This window comes from Vombatus ursinus, unplaced genomic scaffold (assembly GCF_900497805.2).
Source record: "Vombatus ursinus unplaced genomic scaffold, bare-nosed wombat genome assembly UNPS02015066.1, whole genome shotgun sequence".
NCBI classification, from domain to species: domain Eukaryota; kingdom Metazoa; phylum Chordata; class Mammalia; order Diprotodontia; family Vombatidae; genus Vombatus; species Vombatus ursinus.
The window spans coordinates 4873295-4886616 of record NW_020954844.1 but is presented as its reverse complement, the minus strand read 5'-3'; positions in this window follow the sequence as shown (position 1 = coordinate 4886616).

Sequence of the window (13322 nt, the reverse complement as noted above, 5' to 3'; positions counted from 1 at the left end):
TGGAGAGTGCACAGAGAAGGACAACGAGATTTGTGAAGGACTTTGGGTCCATATTATAAGAGGATTGTTTGAAGGAATATTTAGCCAGGAAAGGAAGAGAGTTAGAGTGCCATGGAAGCTGTTTTTAACTATTTGAAGAATTTTATGTAGAAGAGGTATTTTGTTCTGTTTAACTTCTAAGGATATTAAAAAAAAGACTGGAGAAAATGTGACATAGTGAATAGAATGTTGCACCTGAATTTGAATCTGGTCTCAGACCCTAACTAGCTGTGTGAGTCTGGACAAGACATTTATATTCTCTCTACTTTGGTTTCTTCATTTAGGGGGAAAAAAAAACAAAAGGTGAGATTTGATGGAATCTAAGGACATTGTTAATGCCGTTTCAACGAGGCAAACAGACTTGAAGCCAAGTGAAAACAAAACAAAACTAAAAAAAAATCTAACAATGATATTTAGTCGCAAGTGGAATGGACTTCTACAAGAGGTATTGAGGCTCCCCCTCAATAGAAATCTTCCAGCAGTGACTGAATGGCCATTTGTTGGGCTTGGTAGAATGGTGATTCTTTTTGTAAAAGGGTTGGTGTAGATGCTGCTCTCGGCCCTTCTACCTCTCAGATTGGTTCTGTAACTTGCCTTAAGAAAGAAAGCATATTTAATACACTCTATCCTTCTCTTCATGACTCAGGGCCATCATTAAGAGCATCAGTTGTGTCATTATTGTAATAGACTTGAACAATGTTATGGAATTATGCGGAGTCACTGAGCTCCACAACAATTAGCCCTGCACTACCAGAATTTCCTAGTTGCTGACAATTCCTTGACATCAGCTGTCAATTCTCAGGAGATCAGTCTTTAAAAGCTCCCTGCCTTCTTGACTTATAACATGCTGTTTCCTTAAACACAGGAAGTCCTAAAAGCTGCTAAAGGAATCCAAGGAAGGAAGGCTGTGAAATCAGTTATCTCAATTTTATATGCCATTTTAAGTAAACAATTTTGAGCCTGAAAGCAGCTCAATGACCCTTCTATCCCATAAAGAACATAGACTTTCTGACATCTATTTTCTTCACAACTCAGGGACATTTTTTTGCCTGATAATCCAAGTCGTATTTCTGTTCTGGGTGATTGAATTTGCCAAAAGGCTGATTTCTGTTTAGGTAACACATAATTTGCCATGTTTTTTATTTAAGTTACATTATAGCAACACATATTTTGGGGGAGTCTTCTATATTTTATCTGTAAGATCCCTAAAGACAGGGAACTCTCTATATTCCTGTATGATGTATGGTGAACATGAGATTTCAAAGGATTATCAACATATATAACAAGTAGCATTGGTGTGGGAAAGTCAATCAATAAACATTTATTAAGCACCTACTATGTGTCTAGCACTGTGTTAAGTACTGTGGATACCAAGAAAACAAAAAATGGCCACTGTCCTGAGGAACTCTCATTTTACTGAGGGGGAAAGCAGAGAGATAATTGTGTATGCACATTATAAATCAAGACCAAAAGAAGATTATCTGAAAGGGGAAATGGTTAGGGCATTGATGGGGAACCTGCGACCTCGAGGCCATATGTGACCCTCTTGGTCCTCAGGTGCAGCCCTTTGCTGAGCTAATTGTTTGACTGATTCAGTCAAAGGGCTGCACTTGGAGACCTAGAGGGCCACATGTGGCCTCAAGGCTGCAGGTTCCCCACCCCTGGGCTAGGAGTTCCCATAAAAGTTTTCTGTAGAAGATAGGAGCTAAGTCTTGAAAAAAGTCATCAGAATTAAGGTGTGGAAGAGAAAAACTAGACTTGAGGTGTGGAGAGCAATCAGTGATTAGAAGAGATGAGGGGAGTATCATTCTCCAAGAACTGCAAATAGGCCAATGTCCCTGGAATATGGTGTGGTGGAAGAGAAAAGGGTACATAGAAAGACTGTAAAAAGAGGGAAGGACCAAGTCACAAATAGTGCCAGAAGACTTGGTATTTGATCCTGCAGGCAATAGGGACTCACTAGAGCTCACTCTGGGACTGGAGGGTAATACTGCAAGATCTATGTTTTAGGAACATCCAGTTTGGTAGCTGAGAGGTGGATGGATTATAATGGGAAGAGATGAGGCAGGAAGGCTAACTAAAGGCTATTTCAGTACTGCAAGTGGGAGATGATTAGGTGAAGGCCTAAAATATGGTAGTGGCTGTGTGAATAGAGAGAAGAGGAAATGTACAAAAGCTTTGTGAAGGTAGAAATGACAAGATTTAGAAACTGGCTGGATAAGTGAGGTGAGAGTGAGAATTCAAGGTTGATACTGAGGTCATGAGCCTGGGTGATTGGAAAGATATTACTAATAATATTAATAATAGCTAACACATGTAACATTTTAAAGTTTGCAAAGCAATTTACATATTTTTTTTCATGTAGTTCTCTGAAAAACCCTGTAAGGTAGGTACTATTATTATCTCCATTTCGTAGTTGACCAAGGCTTAAAAAAATTAAAGAACTTGACCAGAGTCACTCAGTTTGTAAGCTTCTGAGGTAGGATTCAAACTCAGATATTCTTGGCTCCAAGAGTAGATGTATTTGATGGTATGTCATTTGTTACCATTTGAGGATGTAATTTATGAATTTACAGATACCTAGGGATTCCCATCTTTTCATTGGTCATCAAAACTAAGGCAAATCTATAAGATTATAATCATCACTCAGATGAAGGGGTCTCCTACTCCTCCATCTCACATTATGAATGATTATTCACAATCAATCAGTCAACCAACAAATATTTATTAGGCACATATTTTGTGGCATATTTGGTGCTAGTATCTATACTCACATATCTACATATTTATATTCACATATCCATATCTATGTGTACATGCATGTTTCTGACTTCATGTAGACTATGAGGTAAACACTTCATATGAAAATAAGCATATATAAAATATGTACATGTGCTAAATGCTTTACAAATAGGGGAAGGGAATTAGCATTTATATAACACCTACTGTGTGCCAGGCATTATGCTAAGTGCTCTCCAAATATTACCTCATTTGATCCTCACAACAAATTGGAGAGGTGTTATTAGTATATGTATGTTATGGTTGAAGAAACTGAGGCAAAAAGGGGTTAACTAACTTGTCCAGTATCACACAACTAGTAAATATATGAGGCTGGATTTGAACTCAGGTCTTCCTGACTAGGACCTGCATTTCCCTGACTGCACCACCAGCTGCCTCTGTGAAGAGATTTAAATATCAAACAAATGAGTTCATATTTTAGTCTAGATGCAAAAGGGCAGCTAGATGGTGTGGAATATATACTGCTGGGCCAAGTCAGTAAGACCTGGGCTCAAATCCAGCCTCAGACATTTGCTAGCTGTGAGACCCTGGGTAAATCACTTAACCACTGTCTGCCTCAGTTTCTTCATCTGTAAAATGGGAAGAATACTAGCACCTACTTTACAGACCTGTTGTGTGGCTTAAATGAGATAACATTTTTAAAATTCTTAACAGTGTTTGGCACATAGTAAACACTATATAAATGTTAGGTATTATTATTATTAATAGTAGTAGGAGTAGGAGTAGGAGTAGTAGTAGTAGTATTGAGCAAATGATGTTAGAGTAAGATGGTAGCATTGTTAGACCTGCACATTAGGGAAAATATACTAATATTTTTATAGAGGACAGATTTGTGTAAACGCTCATGTACTTGGTAGTCAAACTTTCTGATTCAACCTTACCCAAAAAAGCCCTGAATAAATTGAAAAGTCACCCCTCCCAACCTCTCTACCTCCTCTGTAGCTATAACAAAGTCCAGTCACTAAAGATACACACTTTATTCCCTAGGCCTTTGCTGAAAACTCTATGGGTTATAACAACTTCTCATTTTTAAATAAGATAAATGACTTATTCCCCAGTCCAGGGCACCAAAACAAGTAAGTAGCTCATTAGACATGTCTGCGAGAGGAACATTATTAGTGATAGGAACAGTAAGAGCAGGATTTTTTTTTGAATGACAGCTGACCCCATAACACTGATGGAAAGAGCAGAGAACTTGCAAAGAGGATATGGCACTCTATTCCCAACACATAGTGTAATAATGGATGTTCATAATGATGAGTCATCAAGAAAAAGAGTTTAAATTGTGGTCAGTAGCCTTGAACATTATGGAAATGTGTATGATCCATTTTAGTCAGGTTTCTAAAAGAAACTATTTCATGTATGACTTTTTTGCATTTGAAGTGATGTTTTACTCCTCTGAGCACCACCTTCCAAGGACTTTGATAAGCCTCTCTAGAGCATGCAGAGAATGACTTTGAGGATGATGAAGGAGCTTGAGTTCATGTTATATGAAGAGAAACGGGGGGACAGAGGGTGTTCATCCTGAAAAAGAGAAAGGACTTATTAGGGATATGGTAGTGGTCACTATGTATTTGATGTACTATGACATGGAGAAAGGAATAGTTAGTCGGAATGTCATGTGCTCCCTCATACTTGAAGAGGGTGAAGAAGCAACTTTATGGTCACTCGGTTGGATATTTGGTAGACTGTGTTCTCATGCAGGTATGGGTTGGAATAGATGATCTCTGAATATCCTTTAAATTAATAATATTTGACTTGCTCTGTTTCAACTAACATGTCACAACTCCCTGACCCTTGAATCCTGGAAAGTGAGCTTTTACTGTATCATTTTTGGGAAGGGGGTGGATCTTTGACGTTAATGATGTAAAAACCTTTCAGTGAGGAAACTCTCTCTACCAATGGCACATCAACACCTATTCTATAATCTATGACCTTAGAGAGCTGCCTTGCCATATTTACAATATTCTAAATACTTCTCAAGCTTCATTTTCTCTTAATCAGATATATGTATATGGTTTTGTTTTAATATAACCCAATTGCTATTATATGGACTTCTTCAACTGATGATACCCTTCCTTAGCTTATTACTGTTCTCTGTAACTCAGATGTTTCTTGTCAATGATCTTACTCTCTCTTTTTCATTTTAACAGTGTTCACTTGTTCACACCTCATTGCTCTGGAATTTTACATTTATAGTATAATATCACCTTGAATGTTTTTACTCTAACATTCTCTCTTAATCTCTTGTGATAGAGTTCACCCAGAAACTTTCTATAGACATTAGAAAATACATTTTAGTTAAACAGGCTGAAATTTGCTTGGAAAAATAGCAATACCACATTTCTTTGATAAAAGGAGTTTAAGTAGATACCTATGGAAAGGATAAAAAATAATTTCTTGAAAGCTCTTGGAAATAGGAGATTCTGCCTTCAGTCGTTGGCTTTTTTAATATTAGAAGTCATTCATGAATATTAATCTTTGTGTCTCTAAGGCTTCTTTATATTTAAGCAGGGCCCTTGTAGAGTTTCAAGGAGAGAGTTAGAGACTTGAGGGAATTAGGAACCTGCTGGATGTCTCTATATCTGATACAATTGACATCTGTCAGAGAAAATAATAACTCATCAGGTTGTCCTCTTTTAAAAATGTATTTAGCTTTTTTTACTTTCCGCAATTACATGTAAAAACAATTTTAACATTCATTATTAAACTGCGAGTTCCAGATTCTCTTCCTTCCTCCCTCCAAAACCCTTCATTGAGAAGGCAAGCAATTCAAAATAGGTTACACATGTGTAGTCACGCACATTTATTTCCATATTAGTCATGTTGTGAAAGAAAACACAAACAAAAAGAAAACCTCAAGAAAAATACGGTAAAAAAAAGTATGCTTCAATCTGTATTCAGACACCATAAGTTCTTTTTTTCTGGGGATGGAAAACATTTTTCATCATAAGTCCTTCAGAGTTGCCTTGGATTATTGTATTGCTGAGAATAGCTAAGTTATTCACAGCTGATCATCTTATAATATTGCTATTACTTTGTACACAATAGACTTCACCTTGCGTCAGCTCATGTAAGCCTTTCCAGGTTTTTCTGAGAGCATCCTGCTCATTAGCACAATAGTATTATATCACCATCACATAGCATACTTTATTTAGCCATTCCCCAATTTATGGGCATCCTCCAAATTCCCAACTCCCTGCTACCAGAAATGAGCTGCTATAAATATATCTGTCATATAGGCCCCTTTTCCTTTTTTATCTCTTTTTGAGTACAGACCTAGTAGTAACACTACTAGGTTAGAGGGTATACATGATTTTATAGTCCTTTGGGTATAATTCCAAATTGCTCTAAAGAATTGTTGAACTCAGTTCACAACTCCACCAACAGTGTATTAAAAACTCATTTTTCCCATATCCCCTCCAACATTTGTCATTCTCTTTTGCTGTCCTATTAGCCAATCTAATCCGTATGAGGTAGTACCTCAGAATTGTTTCGATTTGTATTGCTCCAACCAATAGTGATTCAGAGCATGTTCTCGTATCATTATAGATAGCTTTGATTACTTCATCTGAAAACTATTCGAATTTCTTGCTCATTTTATCAGTTGTGGAAAGCTCCTTTCTTTTTATAAATTTGGCTCAGTTCTTTATATGTTTGAGAAATGAGACCTTTACCAGAGAAATTTACTTCATTCTTTTCAGTTATGATTGCTAAATATATTTCTCTCCATCCAATTCCTCCCTTGTTTATTCCATTATCTCTCTCCTTTCACCTTGTCCCTCCTTAAAAGTGTTTTGCTTCTGACTATACCAACTCTTCCAATCTGCCCTCCCTTTTATCAACCTACCACTTCTCTTATCCCCTTCCTCTCCTACTTTCCAGTAGGGTAAGATAGATTTCTATACCCAGTTGAGTGTGTATCTTATTCCTTCTTTGAGCTAATTCTGAAGAAGTTTCATTTACTCTTCCCAACTTCCCCTATCTTCTCTTCAATAGTAAAAGCTTTTTTCTTGCCTCTTTATGTGAGACAATTTGCCCCATTCTACCCCTCCCTTTCCCTTTCTCCCACTGCATTCCTCTTTCTTACTCTTTAATTTTAATTTTTCATATCATCCCTTACATTAAATTCACACCTGTGCCCTCTGTCTATATATACTCCTTCTAAGTTCTGTAATAATGGGAAAGTTCTTATGAGTTATCATCTTCCCATGTGGAAATGTAAATAGTTTAAACTCATGAAGTCTCTTATAATTTCCTTTTTATGTCCACCTTTTTATGCTTTTCTTCAGTCTTGAATTTGAAAGTCAAATTTTCTATTCAGCTCTGGTCCTTTCATCAAGGAGGCTTAAAAGTCTTCTATTTCATTGAATGTCCATTTTCCCCCTATAGGATTATACTCAGCTTTGCTGGGTAGGTGATTATTAGTTGTAATCCTCTCCTTTGTCCTCCAAAATATTATATCCCAAGCCCTCCAGTTCATTAATGTAGAAGCGGCTAAATCTTATGTTGTCCTGACTGTGGCTTCACAATACTTGAATTGTTTCTTTCTGGCTCCTTGAAATGTTCTTTCCTTGTCCTGGGAGTTCTGAAATTTGACTATAATATTCCTGGGAGTTTTCGTTTTGGGATCTCTTTCAGGAGGTAATTGGTGAAATCTTTCAATTTCTACTTCTGGTTCTAGAATATCAGATCAGTTTTCCTTGATATTGAAAGATGATGTCTAGGCTCTTTTTGTTTTTATCATGGCTTTCAGGTGACCCTTTTTTTTTAAATTATCTCTCCTGGATCTATTTTTCCAGGTCAGTTGTTTTTTCAAGGATATATTTCACATCTCCTATTTTTTTTCAATATTTTGTTTTTATTTTATTATTTCTTGATTTCTCATGAAGTCATTTGCTTCCATTTGCTCAATTCTAATTTTTAAGGAATTATTATTTTTTATTTTTTAATTAATTTATTTATTACCAGTTTTCAATGATCACTTCCAAAAGCTTTTAAGTTTTAAATTCTCTCCCCCTCCCTCCCTGCCTCCCTTCCCAAGATAGCATGAAATCCAGTATAAACTCTACATGTACATTCCCACTAAATATATTTTCACAGTAATCATGTTGCAAAGAAGAACCAGAACCCATAAGAGGAATCATGAGAAAGAAGAGACAAAACAAAACAGAAGAAGAAAAAAAGAGCAAATAGTATACTTCAATCTGCACTCAAACTCTATAATTCTCTCTCTGGATGTAGACAGTATTTTCCATCTCAAGACCCCTGGAGATGTCGTAGATCCTTGAGAAGAGCTGTCTATCAAAATCAGTCTTCACACAATGTGGCTGCCACTATGTACAATGTTCTCCCTGCTCTGCTCACCTAGCTGTGTCAAAGGGTTTGCACATTCCTATAGCCCTTTGCTCTACAAAATGGTTGAATCAGTTCACAACTCCACCAACAATGTACTAGTGTTCCAATTCTTCCACATCTTCTCCAATATCCATCACCCTCTTGTTTTGTCATGTTAGCCAATCTGATAGGTGTAATGTGATACCTCAGAGTTGTTTTTATTTGAGTTTCTCTAATCAGTAATGATTTAGAGCATTTTTTCATATTACTATAGATAGTTTTAATTTCTTCCTCTGAAAACTGACTGTTCATATCCCTCAACCATTTATCAATTGGGGAATGACTTGCACTCCTATAAATTTGACCCAGCTCTCTATACATTCCAGAAATGTGGCCCTTATCAGAGACACTGGTTGTAAAAATTATTTCCCAGTTTTCTCCAATCCTGGTCACATTGGACTTGCTTGTGCAAAACCCTCTCAATATAATGTATTCAAAATTATCCATTTTGTATTTCATAATGTTCTCTAACTCTTGTTTGGTCACAAATTCTTCTGTTCTCCATAAATCTCACAAGTAAACTATTCCTTGCTCTCCCAGTTTACCTATAATATCAGCCTTTATATCTAAATTGTGTACTTATTTTGACTTTATTTTGGCATACGGTTTAAGATTTTGGTCTATGCCTAGTTTCAGCCATACTCTTTTCCAGTTTTCCTAGCAGTATAAGTCAAATAGTGAGTTCTTATCCCAGAAACTGGGGGAATTATTTTCTTCAGTGGCCTTTTTTATCTCCCTTTACATTTGACCAATTTAACTTTTTAAGGAGTTTTTTTTTTCCTTCAGTGAATTTTTGTGTCTCTTTTTCCATTTGTCCAGCTCTACTTTCAAAGACATTCTTCTCCTTATTGTCTTTTTATACCTCTTTTACCATTTGGTCTAGTCTGTTTTTAAGGTCTTATTTTCTTCAGTATTTTTTATGTCTCCTTTACCAAGCTATTGACTCTTTTTTTCATGATTTTCTTGCCTCACTCTCATTTACCTTCCCAATTTTTCTTCTGCCTTTCTTGGTTTTCAAAATCTTATTTGAGTTCTTCCATGGCCTGAGAACAATTCACATTTTTCTTGGAGGCTTTGGATGCAGGAGCTTTGATTTTATTATTTTCTCCTGAGTGTGTGTTTTCATCCTGTTTGTTTCCATATTAACCTTTTATGGTCAGATTTTTTTTTTCCTTTTGTTTACTCATTTTCTAGCCTATTTCTTGACTTTTAACTCTTTGTTAAAGTGGGGCTCTGCTTCCAGGGTGGAAGGAGCACTGTCCCAAGCTTCAGGAGATTTGTGCAGCTGTTTTCAGAAATACTTTTAAGTATCTGTAAGTGTTCAGTTTTTCCAAGGTGATATGATCTATGGAGAGGTGTGTTTACCACTGTCTTGGCCTGTGCTCTGGTCTGTGAGAGAACACAAACACTTTTTTCTGCCCTGGATCTGTGTGGAGGGTCCTTCTTTCACTGTGGCTGAAAACTCTGGCATGTTAGTGCTCCTCCTTGTCCTGGGACTGCCACGCAGGACTCTGACCCAGATAAAAGTATTGGCAAAGCAACAGAGTCTTGCCCCAATGCCAGCAAAGAGACTCCTGTAATCTCCTTCTGAAGAGTTGTCCAACTCCCTTATCCTCTGTGGGCTAAAAGCTCTGGAAGTAGTCATTGCCACTGCTGATTCAATGACTCCCAAGGTCTGCTCCTGGCTTGCTGGAGCCTTCCCTGTGCTGGTTTGACCTGCTCTAGACTGGGATCAACTTTCACCAAGGTGTGACAGAACTTTCCTGCCAATCTTCTAAGTTGTCTTTGGCTGGAAAATTATTTCACCCTATCCTTTTTTGGGTTCTTCTGCTCTAGTAATTGGTTTATTGAACTTTTTAAAGTTGTTCTGAGGGGTTTTGTGGAGTGCTCAGGTGAGCCATTGCCTTTTCTTCACCATCTTGTCTGTGCCTCTGAGTGGCCTCTTTCTGCACACACTTCTAGACTCTTCTATGGCTTCGCATCACTGGGGACTATAGCTAATGTGATCTCTCATCCTGCTAATCTCATAGCACTTTATGTTTTTTTTTTCAATCCACTTCCCATACTCGAATTCATGCTAAGTTTATTTTTCTACATGATTTATTTCCTTGGCTAGATTATGTAATGTGTTGAAGGAGAAAGGGAATGCCTTATTCATCTCTGCCTCCCTAGCATTTTATCATAGTGCCTCAAGAATATCAACTCACACATAGATAGTAGTTTAAAAACCTTTCTTAATAAGAACCCTTTAATGTAGTTTGTAGAAACATTATTGACCTATTTTTATAGATAAGAAAACTGAAGCTCTGAAAGTTTTGGTTAATATCATATAATTAATATCAGAGGTGGAATTTAAACTGGGGTTTCTTGACTCCTAGCACATTATTCTTTCCATTACTCTACTGTGCCTCTTATAATAAGTGCTTAGAATATAAGGTCCTTACAAGTAGGAATTGTATCATTCTTTGTACTTGTGTCCTCAGTGCCTAGTATAGTGTCTGACACATAATAGGCATTTATTAGTGGTACAGTGGAGAGAGAGGTGGGCTTGGATTGAGGAAGACCTGAATTCCAATCTTTCCTGTAGGTAATTGCTGGCTTTGGAACATAAGAAAGTCACTTGAATTCACTCTACCTTAATTTTTCAATGTGTAAAACAGAGCTGATATTAGCATCTAACTCACAGAGTTGCTGTGAGGATCAAATGAGGCATCTGAATGAACAGCAAGTAACAGAAACAAAGCTCTTTGCAAGACTCAGGTGCTATATGAATACTAGTTCATAGCATTTGATTGGCATATTATTATTACATGCTAGTTGAATGATTGATAAAAATAACTAGCATTTATAGAATAAGGTTTACAAAGCTCTGTACATATGATAACTCATATTATTGATTGATGGAAGTGATGATCTCCACGTTGCATTCTAGCTCTTAACGTCTAATTCTGACTTTGGCCCTTTTTCTCCCCCTGCCCCAACCACAAAACAAAACAAAACAAACAAAAAAAAACTTGTTTTGATTTTTCCAAGTTTCAAGAAAGGCCCTAGCCCAGGGCAGCTAGGTGGCACAGTGGATAAAGCACTGGCCCTGAAGTCAGGAGGATCTGAGTTCAAATCTGATCTCAGACCAAACACTTGACACTTACTAGCTGTGGGACCCTGGGCAAGTCACTTCACCCCAAATGCCTAAAAAGTAAAAAAAAGAAAAGAAAAGAAAGAAAAAAGAAAAGAAATTTCCTACCCTGCATTGGCTGAGGCAGTTTATACATCTAGACATTCCCTTTACCAAGGAAACATAAGCCTAATCCCTCTTCATATATTTATATACATCCATGTTGTTTCCCAGCTACAAAATCTGTCACTTCCTTGTAAGAAGGGACCTTTAATATTTGTTGTTTTGTTTCCCAGTAGCCTAACACAGTCCTTCCCTCCTAGTAGATACTTAATGAATATTTATGGATTATTATTTTTTTCTCTATTGTAGTCAAGTCAATCTCTTTATGGACCTCTCCTACAATACACCTATGTTTGCCACCATGAGTTCACATGGTGTTTGATTTGTCTGGAAAGCCAATCCCACTGTTTTTTGGTTATTGTTTATTTTCCCCCCTGATCCTTATCTGTTCAATTCCCTTCTCTGCCATGAAGGTTTTGTAAACTATTCCAGTCCTCATCCATCTCCTTTTTTTTTTCCCTAACCTGTCATCTGCAGCTTAAGAAAATTAAGTTTGGATTATAACCTGTCTAGTACTGTATATTGTTGGTTTCTTGAGCAGCTTTATAACAGATTTCATGGAATGAGCACTGTTCTGTCTTCATCTCCACCTTTTAGAATCCCTAGCTTCCTTTAAACCTGAGCTCAAGTAGCATCTCTGGTAAGAGTCCTTTCTTTATTCCTATGTTTCTTACTGCTTCCCCAACCATTTGTTTTTGTTGTGTGTACACCCCAACCCCCAAGGAGAATGTAAGAATATCATTGAAGGCAGGTGCTGTTTCATTTTTGGGGGGTCATGTTACCCCTTATTCCTAACATTGTATTTAATAAACTCTTGCTGAATTGTTGCTTAATTCCAATTGGAGTCAGAAGTCATGAGTTTAATGACTGTATTTTTTACTTACCAGTTATGTGAGCTTGGGAAAGTTGCTTTGATTCTTGGTGCCTCTGTTTCTTTATCTTTCGAATGGAGATGACCTTTCTACAATCAGCCTTACAAGATGATTGTTGTAAAGTAAGCACTTTGTATAAATGTTAGCACTTATAATATTACCATTTTGGTATGTTTTGTCTCATCAAATAGATTGAGTGCTCCTTGATAAATAGGACATGACATAATCAAGCAGGTATCCACTTATCCCTAGGCAGGAAGAAAATAAGAAAAGTATGCTCAATGAAACCTTGGACCTAGGAGATAGTGCCCCTAGGGAACTCTGAGTGGGGGTTTAACCAATGACTTTAGAATACATGAATCTCAAATATCCTCTCTAGCATTCCTATTGAATGAATAGTCATTGTGTTTATCTGCTCACTATTTTTGTCCTCTGAACCAGCTAGGGGCCCATAGACCCTATGGTCTCTGCCATCATCCTATTCCTAAAGAGAGAGAAATAACTTTACCAAGAAAGAAAGAGTAGGCCTCAACTTATGTGGTGAGACTGATATGAGCTTAAGGCTGAATATTTGTCCCCAAATATTAGCAAAAACTCACATTTTAAAGCACTGTCCTATTGATATCTCTTTGCAATAAGTAGTATTACTTCCATTTTGCAGCTAAGGAAACCAAGATTCAATGAAATGAAGTGAATTTCCCCAAGGTTCCATAGCCAATAAGTGTCCAAGCTAGCAAATTTTCTTTTTAGTTACTAAGTATTCCATAAATAGCAGAAAACAATGGTCTGCACGAATATCATCAGAGAGGGAGATGAGGGGACCAAAAATGTCATGTGAAACGCTATAGGCCCTGCAGTCTGACCTGGTCATTCTTGCTGATTTTCATTATGGCTTTGTAGGCATACTATACCAAACTCCGTGATGCTCTGGGGAAAACTATTTTTGCCTGATTTTTTTTGCTTTTCTAGGCAGGGAA